Genomic DNA, 11,051 nt, shown 5'->3' with positions numbered 1-11,051 from the left:
ATGTTTTTAATATTTCAGTCCACTGTAAAGAGTGCCTGTTTCTTATATTTATTACATGTGATATGCTCCTCTAACGCAGTTCAAAGACAGCATCAGCCTTAAACTTTGTTTTTGTCTTTATCTTTTATCTTTTCATAATGTATACACATGCATTTAAAATTACATTAATCGGTCACAGTTTATATTTTAAGGTCGCAGTTCTCGGTTTTAGTAAACTATTAACTATGACTTTTGCTTAGTTAACTCTTAATTTGTTGCTTAATAATAGTTAGTAAGGTAGTTGTTAGGTTTAGGTATTGGGTAGGATTAGGGATGTAGAATATGGTCATGCAGAATATGTGCTTTATAAGTGCTTATAAACAGCCAATATGCTAATAATAGGCATGCTAATATGCAACTAGTTGATAGTGAGAATTGGTCCTTATACTAAAGTGGTACCATAAATCTTATAACATTATTGAGTTGTGGTGTAAAAACAGTTAAATACTGGTAGTCTGTGTAATAAGCCAGATGAGTCATATGTCTTTTGTCTTTTACTGCAAGGAAGAAGACTTCAGTCCAGGAGGATGACTCCAGTTCAGGAAAAACATACAGGACCAAAGTCAGTTACAAATAATGTTTTTTTTCAATTATATATTGTATAGATCTTACAATGTAGTTTATATGTATTATATCATTTTAAAATGATTGTGTTTTATACATTTCTAATTTTAATTTTACAAAATAAAAAAATGTTTACGTGTTTACAATCTATTTTTATGCCTTTAAGCATTGTTTTGAAATGTTGTAAGTCAATAAATGTCATTTTTGTGGTAAAAGTGGTGTCTTTATTTCACAGTACACAAAAATGAATGCAGTAATGCATGTTACACTAGTGTAATAATTGCTGTGATAAAGAACACAGCTTTCTAATACTCTAATTGCAATTACAGAACTGTGATTATTACTGTAATAAAGAATTACAGTATTTAATAGTTACTGTTATTAAACTTACAGTCAGCATACTGTGGAATGTTTTACAGCAACATACTTGCCAATTGCTGCCAGCAAGTTGCTGTAAATTTCACAGTATTCTTTTTACAGTGTGCTTTAAATTGATTATGACACACCAGTACGCTTTATTTCTCACTTTCACCGAAGTATGAGGCAGCAATGTTTTAGATAGCCCACTTGAAAATTTTTAGAATCGTAGAAAACGAAATACGAGCGTGCTGACCGGGTCAGACTTGCTGAATTGCTTCTTTTTAATTATCTGAAGTCCAATGTCCAGTAAGACCTTTTACTGTATAGATTTCAACTTTGCCCAACATTAATGTTTTTCCATGATTAATATTGCCTCTTTTCTTTATAGATGTTTAGTATTTCTCTAGAAAATGTCTTCATTCAAGCTTTTAGTGAATACAGGAGGACAGGAGGGAGTCACAGAGGTGCTGGATCCCACGTCCCAAATGTGGGGGAACCGCTGGTGTCCCCTCTGTTCCACTGACAAATCTGCCTCTGTTCTCTTGTACGTGTACATCTTGCAACAGCTTGCTAAAGTTATGATTTTATGGCTTATTGTGAGCTCTTGTTTACCTTCAACAATTCTTATTTAATTTAATGCTTTTTTTACATTTCTCAAAATTCTACAACTTCTTTTTTTGCAGGTTTATATTACATTGGAGTGCCAGATTTTCATTGTGGACCATGTGAACCTTGTCTGGTGACCATTGTAAGTTTTTTATATCATATTTTGATTTTTTCCCCTTTCATTCAAAGAGATCACTACAGTAGACAACTAAAGTATTACAACAAAAACTAACTGCATACTGTGGACATCTGATTTTTTAAATAGGTGTAAAGAAGGTTCAAATCTCATTTTACATGTTCCCTAAAGGTAAATACAAAACACCCAAAAAACATCAAACTCCTCAATGAGGTTATCATAGTTCATGCATGAAAGGTTGCTTGCAATTTGAATAGCCCTGAAATGAGACATGTACTGTGCAGTGATAATATATTTCATGTTGTTTAGCAATTAATTTGCAGTCTAAGTGTACAACGTTTAGAAATTTTTTATTTGAAATAGTTTGAGATGAAATATGACATATCACACCCATGACAACTGCTGTTACTGCTGCAATTAAATGTCTTTGATTAAATTTTGTGAAGAATGTTATATGATAACCACAGACTGCTTTTTGTTTCTTTCATTTCTCTGTTGTAAACAACTACTGCATGTTAACTATTGTGCACATACACACACACATACACACTGCATCTGGTATTCATGCTTCACCAATCTTTTGAAGTGTCTTTCTCTTAAATTAAAAAAAAATGTTAAAAAAAAAATTAATACTTCACCGGCGCAGAATTTGTTGAGGGCTTTTCAAAGCCACGCCATCTCCATATGGTTCACTCGATAAATATACTATCTGCAACTCTCTCTCCTCCACGTTCTTGCCCGTGGCTACATTTCTATCTCTGCATCAATTAGCACCGTGATTAATACAACAAGCAAGCAGTTTAGAGGTAATGGCCGACAATTAACATCTCATTGCACCATGAAGGCCTACGCTAACTATCCTGGCCACTGCTTTTCTCTGCCTGGAACTGAAATAAGTGTTTGTCTTAATTCGTATGCCATCTAATGTGAAGTGGGCCCGCTTTGTATGCCACAACACCATTAATCTAATTAGAGCGAGCTGCGAATGAATTCAGGTCCCTTCGAAGAGCATGGAAAGCCGCTGTCGAACCGTCTTCAGACTTGTTGCTTTTTTTCTGCCTTCACCCATTGTCTCTCTTTCTCGCTCGCTCTAATTATCACAACGTTGCAAATACAACTGTGCACATCAGCGAATAGAGCCGTAGCTGTGCTGTCATGGGCTTTGCAGGAGGAAAAGTCCTTGGAGTACTGGTGAATTAAATGATGCATTCTGATTGACAGCTACCTTGAGACTGGACTGATGGAGTCGTCAAGGCAGAATGCTAACGGGCTGCCACCGCTCCGGCTGCTGGTGTGCACATTTTTAACAGAAGCACTTGTGGGCACGTGTAATCACAGAATATACGGCATGCTTGAAAAGTGCTAGGGTGTATGTGTGAAAGTTAAAGGGCTAGTTCAGTCAAAAAAAAAATCCAAACCTGTATGAATTTCTTTCTTTCTACAGAACACAAAAGAAGATTTTAAAGAAACGTTGGTAACCAATAACACTATAGCCCTTGACTTCTGTTGTATAGAATCACTAAGACGACGACTTGTGTTCCACTAAAAAAAGAGTCATATAGAGGTCTGAGTGATATGACGGTGAATAAATGATGGAATTTTTATTTTTGGGTGAACTATCCCTTTAAGAAATGAAAAGAGCTTGAAGTGCCATGAAGATGATCGTACATCGGTACCTTGATATACAGTATATGCTGTATTTTTTATAATGTCACTTTCATACTATCACTATACTGCCAAACTACATTTTGTAAGGCTGTAAACAAATCCCACAGCTGGCCAAAGTCACTACATGTTTTTTTATACACTGTATTTCTATACATAATATTTATGCTTTGAATCCAAAAATCCAAAAAATTATGAAAAGCTGCGTATTTAAATGAAGTCATTGTGATTCTTTTCAGTGCAGACATGCCTTAATTCTATGTATATTAGGTTCATTATAGATTCACAACCCGCTGCACTATATGCCTGGCACAATTAACAGCTTTTTAATTAAAAGAGATATTTGTATACATTATCTATTGATCATGGGAGCTGTTTTTCATCAGTTGATGAAAGACCCAGTTCAGCTTCCTAGATTGTAGAGTTGGAGTGATGCTGTACTGTCCTAAAGTATATCAGATTATACTACTGTAGTTTGCTGCATCCTCCGAAATACCATTCATAACCGGATCTGATTTGCATTTCTTTAGTAAATCATTCTTATTGCAAAAGACACCAGGGGGATTTGACGACGTTATGCAGTTGTTTGAGTATTTTATGTAAATTAAATATTTTATGAAGTGTCCTCTTTGGAAATTTTACATATGCATGTAATAAAAAGAATCATCTATAATCCAGCACAAGATTTATTTATGTACACCGCGGAAATAATTAAGAGGCCATTTCAAAATTGTTTTCAGTTTTTCTAAATGTACTACTTCTAGGTATGTGTTTTGGTAAAATCATCATTTTTATTTCATTCTGTGACCTATTAACAATATTTCTCCCAAATAAAACATTGTTTCTATTTGCATTTATTTGGAGAAAATTAAAACTGGAGAAACAGGTGAAAATACAGAAAAGATGCTGTATTTTTTCAGACCTCAAATACTGCAAAGACAATAAGTTTTTCACTTTTTTACAACAGTAATATGTGTAGACATGTTTTCAGAAAAATATTTTTTTTATCACGGTTTTCCTGTGTCTTGTCATGCTGTGAGTCTTTCACATTGCTGTTGGATGATTTTGTTCAAATTCAACAGACACAGGATTGAAATGGCCACAATGCATCTAGAAATGCTGATTAAATGAAAATTTAGAATGGTCTCTTAATTTTTTCCACGACTGTATGTAGACGATTGGTGCTTCACCAAAATGCAGTATACTGTATAACTAGAAGAGAAAGATTTGCTTTAGTAACTGAATACTGCTTCTGGTCCCACAACCTTCGTGAAGGATTTCAAAATCATACGAAACACTGTTTCATATGCAAAATAGCAAAGACTAGGAGAATGTTCAGCATCTCAGTTTCCCTCTTACAGTACAAGTCAACTTCTCTTTTCACTGGTCACGTACCAAAAGAGAGAAGCTAGAAAGCAGGGATAAAAACAAGAAATCAATAGACAAGGTGTGAAATCCTTTTGCTACATCTGATGCAGTGGCTTTCATGCTAACTTCTAGTTGTGTAACAGCATTTCGAGTCTCTGGCTTTTCCACCCTTGATCATGTGTATACCAGGTCAAGGGTCATGGCAGGCTGCGAGTGACCACCCAAACTTCACATTCAGTTTCCTGACTTCAAACCCCCCCTTCTCCTTCTTTCATTTGCTGACCCCTCCTCACAGCGACAGTGGTTTTCATCTCTTGAAACAAAAGCTAACTGTTTTGCTCCGCTCCAGATCAAGGGCCTCCTTTTCCTCCAGGAGAGGTAAAAAAACAAATATGTGTACGACGATACCTTCTGTCGCTTCCAGATTCACATCTGCAAGCTCCACCACTCTTCAGCTCCTCCACCCAGCTGTTGGAGAGCCTACACACACACACACATACATATATACACACACGTTCTCCCACGGGACGGGTCTGTTTGTCAGCCAGCCTGCCAACCACATGATGGATCAAACCACGAGCATCAAACATGACACTCCGGGGGTGGCAGCGCAGGCCAGAACTTACGGACCAGGCCGGGACGCGCTGCGCTCTCAGCTGTGGACACAAACACGTACAGATGCCCTGGAGATAATGTTTGTACCGCGATCCCGAGGTGTTCTGGCTTTGATGAGCACATTTTATCTCAGGAAAAGTTAAAGCACCAATGAGAATGACTGATCAATCGAAAGTTCGGTAAATGTTTCTGAACACAAATGATTTAACACTGTTGGATCTGACATACAATGTCGTTTTGTGATCAGGTTTTTGATCCTGAACGGCATCGGTTGTCGTCTCTTGTCTCCAGAGAGTAATGTGCCACTCTTGATGATGTTTTCTTCGTGTTATGAGCACATTCAATTACTGAATGGAGATGAGCTTTCATGGATGTTGGAATCATATTCTTCGCCAGTTTTACTTTGGTCCACCAGCATAAACCAGTCTGGACCACCATGGGTGGTCTAAACTGGTAGTCCCATTTTTCACAATCATGTCCTCCTTGAGGTTATTTTAATGGGATCCGCTTTTCTTCTAGCACTCCGTTCCTGGCAAGCTGCATCTCCAGCGTGCTTTTAATCCAGAGCGTCTTGATGCAGAAAGAGTCCAGCAGAGAAAAGCTTCAGTCTAATTTGGTCACGTCTCATGGCATTGGGTTTCCACTGGTCTGTGCTCACACGTGGCTTTTCAGTAGTGTGGAGAAAACCACCGTCCATCTCTGCCTCGATCCTCCATGTCTTTTTTCTTCGGAAGAAGACCGTGAAGAGAGCATTCCTTTTGTCAGCCGTAAATACATTATTGTGCCTATTTTTGAAAGCTAGGTGCACATGAGTGCGCACAACACCAGCATATGTTAGTTAGACGTGAACCTGAATGCCATAAATGGTCCAATCTAGTGTAATTATACACACTTGCAATCTCTTTGCAATTACAGCTATTGAGTTTGGCTTGGAAATGGTTTAGTGAAAAAATGAAGGTGGCTGGTCGAAGTCTCAATTCATTCGTTCAATCAATGTAGTCCAAGTTTACAAGGGAGTGGCTTTTATGTGGTCAGTAATCCCGAAACATAAAATTCTTGGGGTATCCAACACATTCTTATCCTGTTAAAGAGAAGTTTTTGTCATAATTTATTCACCTTTGTGTCTACTAAAACCTGAACTCTTTTACCTGTGGAACACAAAAGAAGATATTTTGAGAAATGACTCCGTGGTTTTGTGTCCACAATGAAAGTCAATTGGGTCTGATGTTGTTTGGTTACTTATGCTCTTTAAAATATCTTATTTTGTGTTCTGCAGAAGAAAGTCCTACAGTTTTGGAATGACATGAGGGTGATTAACTGATGAAAGAATTTTCATTTTAGTGTAAACTATCCCCTTTATGTCAGTGACTGAATATGCTAAAAATGCAGGAAGATTTTTGTCTATATCAATATTAAGTAATCTACTAAATAGGTACAAATTTACCAAATACCAAAATATTTACATGCCTAATATTGAAGTCACTGTGATCGTGCTGTATGTGTCCAGCTGTGGATCAATTGAACTTTTGCTTTGTTTTTCCTACTCTAGCATTTTGAAACCTTTGTTGATCTGGATATTATTCAGACATTTTTAAGGCTTATGTAACACTAGCACCTGTGTAGAGATTGAATTCTGTCTAAAATAGCTGTCAAATCATGCCGTTCCCACAGGCCTGTTCCAAAAAGTAGACCAAAGGGACTTTTCTATGACAATACATGTTGTGCAATATAATTTGCATACATTATTAATTGCATACATTATTCCTGATCTTTTTCCACAGTATCAACATAAACCATAAAAAACAGACTGACGCTTTGACAAACACATAAACAAATGATCAGACATGTGAATCAGAGATAGGTTGCCATCTTCTGGATTCTCTGCAAAACTTCACCAGACCTGCTCATAACACGTCCGTCATTTCCTTACATGTCCTGTAAATGAATGTTTTGACAGCAAGGTGAGTATTTACCTAAAATAATCAAATTAGAAAGGCCAAACGCAGGAACCAACACAGAGTGAATAATATTTTGCTGTCGGGTTTTGTTCTCAGGTCTGTGAATCATGCTGTGGGCAGACTTTAATTAGCATCAGTCGTGTTGAAATGACTGTGGAGTGCAGTCGTCAGTCGGTGACCAGAGTAGCAGTCCAGGTTCTGCGGATGCACGCCTGCGTTTCCATGTGAGCGAGTGTGGTGTAAAGGTGCGGTTGTTGAGTAAGTCTGCCGCCACGCTGAGTCGGCACAGGCCCCAGGAAGTGCCAGAAGATAACGCTGGCGTCCTCTCTCACGCTCGGCGCTGTGGTGGTGGTGTCCATCAGGCTGGGAGATGCAGGGAAAACAAGAGCCCTCTGGCCCCTGCTCGCTTGCTTCTGACTGGGCTACCAGGCGAGCAGAGCACCTTTGAGCTTCTAAAATATAGCTGAGCCGAGGGGTAGGGAGGCCTCCTTTTTTCTGCCTGCACCCCAAGATGGGAAGTGTTACATTGTTTTCATCATTTTACCCATCAATAGGCTACACCGAACCCCGCCTGCTTACATATATTTGTGCGTGTATGGGGGGGGGGGGGGGTCTGGTAGATATTGTTTCTTTGGTACTGTAGTTATGAGAGTCCTTAAAAGTGTAGGCAGAAAAATGGCCCACAGAGCCACTGAAACAACTTAAAGCATTGAAACAAAAAACTGTGCTCCTCAAAGAGAGATGAAAACTAATTTTAACAATTATATTATGTATGCCTAATGTGTCTAAAATTGAATTGAAAAAAAATGTGACATGATTTGTTATGATTTGGAATAAAAATTCACAAACTTCTAGCATATTTTAATTCATCATGTTTTTTTTTACAATTGCTATTTGTTGTATGTGCATAGGAACCAGACTTCTCAACTAATTTGATAACTCTATGCTACACTATAGAAAGGTAAATGTTTACATTTTATATTTATTTATTCAGCAGGCGCTTTTTTTAAAGTGACTAACAAATGAGAGATGTTCTGTTTGTAAGTCTATAAAATATTTTATTAAAAAATATTTTTTTATATACTGTACATCCAGACAACCATATAATCTTCTTGTGTTTTCATACCTCTATGTACTCACAATTCTCTTGTTTTCATCTCTTCTATCATCTTTATTTTACCCTGTCCTTAATGCTCTATAAAAACAGCATCTCATCAGAGTTTTTTAAGCAGAAAATTCAGCACTAAAGTATCTCGGCCCCTCAACGTCTTTGAGAATCCCTCAATTTAATTGTTATGTCCCTTCTTTCTTTTTCTATGGACCTTTGTGTTTTCCCTCTGTTGTTAATAATTTAATGGGCTGTGAAACGAAGACAACTGAAGGAGTGACACTGATCTGTTCTTTTATTGTGAGACAGACATCTTTGATTCTGGTTACATCCCTTCTAACACAGAATCGCTTCATTTGTCTCATTTCTGTTTTAAAGGTCTGTCTATCAAACGACTCATTATTATGTGTATCTAGGTGTTTAATACTTACTTTTACATACTTATTTGAAATGTTTGTGCACACACAAACATATATTGAAATCAAAGTAATTAAATTTTTAGGTGCTTTTAAGATTCTATAGAATGACAGAACTCACTTGCCCTCTGATGATTGACAGGCTGTTGACAGGAGTATTGGTGCAGTATTTAGCGAGGTCTCTGAACCCCTGCTGCTAAAGTGAATTTTATGGAGTCGTCGGTCAGTCACACACATAAAGCAAAGTCAAAGCGATCTCTAAATTCATGCAAATGAATGTATTTTACATCCTGTCATGTGCGATATGCCACTTGATCGCTTTGTTGAGTGAAAAAATACAAAGGGTGCGCGGAAAGTCAAGAGGATGATGTGCCCTGTGGCCTCTCTCTGCTCTGACGCAGGGGCCCAGGCAGCGTGGAGTATATTATCAGACCTAATTTACAATCTATGGATTCCACTGGGTGGAACAGGGGCAGATATGAGGTAGTTAAGCGCTTGGCTAGCAATGCTTAGCCTTCAGTTGGAGGAGAATCTGTTGTGGTTATCTAATGTCTGTAATTATGACTTATTAATGAAGAGATTAGCCAGTGAAGTGAACAGAGAAACAAACAAGGAAATCTTTCACAGGGGTTTGAAGAACAAATGTCAGAGCACATTTAAGTAAATTCACATTTACATAAAATTATTTGAACATAAACTGCTTTAATTTCTGAAAGATTTTTAACATTTATGTTTGTTATTGACAATGCCTGTGTATTGTTCCTTTTGTAAGCTAATTTTTATTTTAAAAAATGTATTATTATGAGCAATGTAACACATTTTCCCCAGCTATGTAATATAAAATAGCATTATGGGATCAAATCGGAATCATTCATTTGCTCATTTCAGAAGCATCATTTCATGTTATATCTTCAAACATGCAGGGGCACAGAATTATAATATTCTCCCAACAGATGGAAAGAATACTCATTTAGTAAAGGCTTTCTGATTTTCCATGTAAATGCTCCTTCTTTGATGTTATCCATCTGCATAATTAGCCTTTTTAGTAAAAAGAAAACAGTGAGTGAGGCATTAATTAGACCCATTTAAATGTTTATAAATCTAATGCCTCCTTGGCATTGGTGAGTTTATTTATTTAGATAGTGTTAACTATATCACACACTTCCTTTGCTTGTATCCTTCCTCTCTGATATAGATGAATGTTTGAGTCAGAGTAGGAGGTTCAGTTTTATTATATTTTTCGTTTTGTTTTAGATTTTGTTATACATTGAAATAGTCATACATTCATGATAATATCCAGTAGTCTAAAGTTAACTTAATTTTGCTTATTTTGTCTTTAAAATTGTAAATCGAAAAATTGAAATTCTTCCCTAATATTCAGATGATTTTTTTCTGTTAGAAATCACACAAAAATTATACATTTGTCTGCATCAATGAGTAATAAGAATTTTTGTGCAATATCAAACGAGAGAGATTTTGTGCCTTTCATACCACACAGGAGAGATTTTGCAAGGGGGTTCATTTTCTTGGACACCACCGCCCCCAGTGGCCTATTATAGAACTGCAGAATTGTGTTCTGTTCATTCTCTGTGTAGTCTAGTAGTCTTTTTATTTAACTGTTCTATTCTATTGATGATAAAAGAATTTCTTAAAGGGCTTTTTATATATTCAATTATTAAATTTTGCTAAGTAAAGTAATTCTGAATATTATAATTAAAAAAACAGGTCAGATGTTTTTAGGATGCTGCTGAAAATAAATTCCCCTCAAAGCTTAAAAGTCTCATTTCTTTACAATCCAGCAACTCTGATGAAAAATGTCAGATGTAAAATATAAAGGTCTAATTAAAGGATTTTCACTTTGTGGCATAGACAGCGGGGATCTAAGCAATTGTCTTTGCTGCGTTGTTGCTCGGCAGCAGAAGGCAATGGTGGGCTGGACCCCCTTTACCCTCAGAGCCTTCTGTTAAATTTGGCAGAAAAACACCAGGCCCACGGAAGAACAAAGACCAACCTTTCGGCATAGACACAGGAAAGGTTTTGCAAAGAATGGCCCAATTTGACTCAATCTTCCAACCAATTTGGTGTCCAATCTTGCAATGGAAACATTTTGCCTTAAATTGCCAGAATCGCACGTGCTTGCCCTTATATGTTCCCTCCGTGGCAGATGTTGTGCATTAATTGGTGTGTATGGCTCTGACCCAGGGTCCCTAACTGAG

The 11,051-nt window shown here is 37.1% G+C and overlaps 1 long non-coding RNA gene across 1 annotated transcript; it reads left to right on the top strand.

Annotated features, from left to right (window-relative positions):
- The first annotated feature begins 279 nt into the window (after positions 1-279).
- Positions 280-8,283, top strand: LOC130555894 (uncharacterized). Its single transcript, XR_008963152.1, has 4 exons — positions 280-1,507; positions 1,647-1,711; positions 7,135-7,314; positions 7,408-8,283. It is a non-coding gene; the product is annotated as an uncharacterized LOC130555894 (long non-coding RNA).
- Positions 8,284-11,051: the final 2,768 nt, after the last annotated feature.

This window comes from Triplophysa rosa, linkage group LG6 (genome assembly GCF_024868665.1).
Source record: "Triplophysa rosa linkage group LG6, Trosa_1v2, whole genome shotgun sequence".
Classification (NCBI taxonomy): Eukaryota; Metazoa; Chordata; class Actinopteri; order Cypriniformes; family Nemacheilidae; genus Triplophysa; species Triplophysa rosa.
This window is presented reverse-complemented; position numbering and strand designations above follow the sequence as displayed.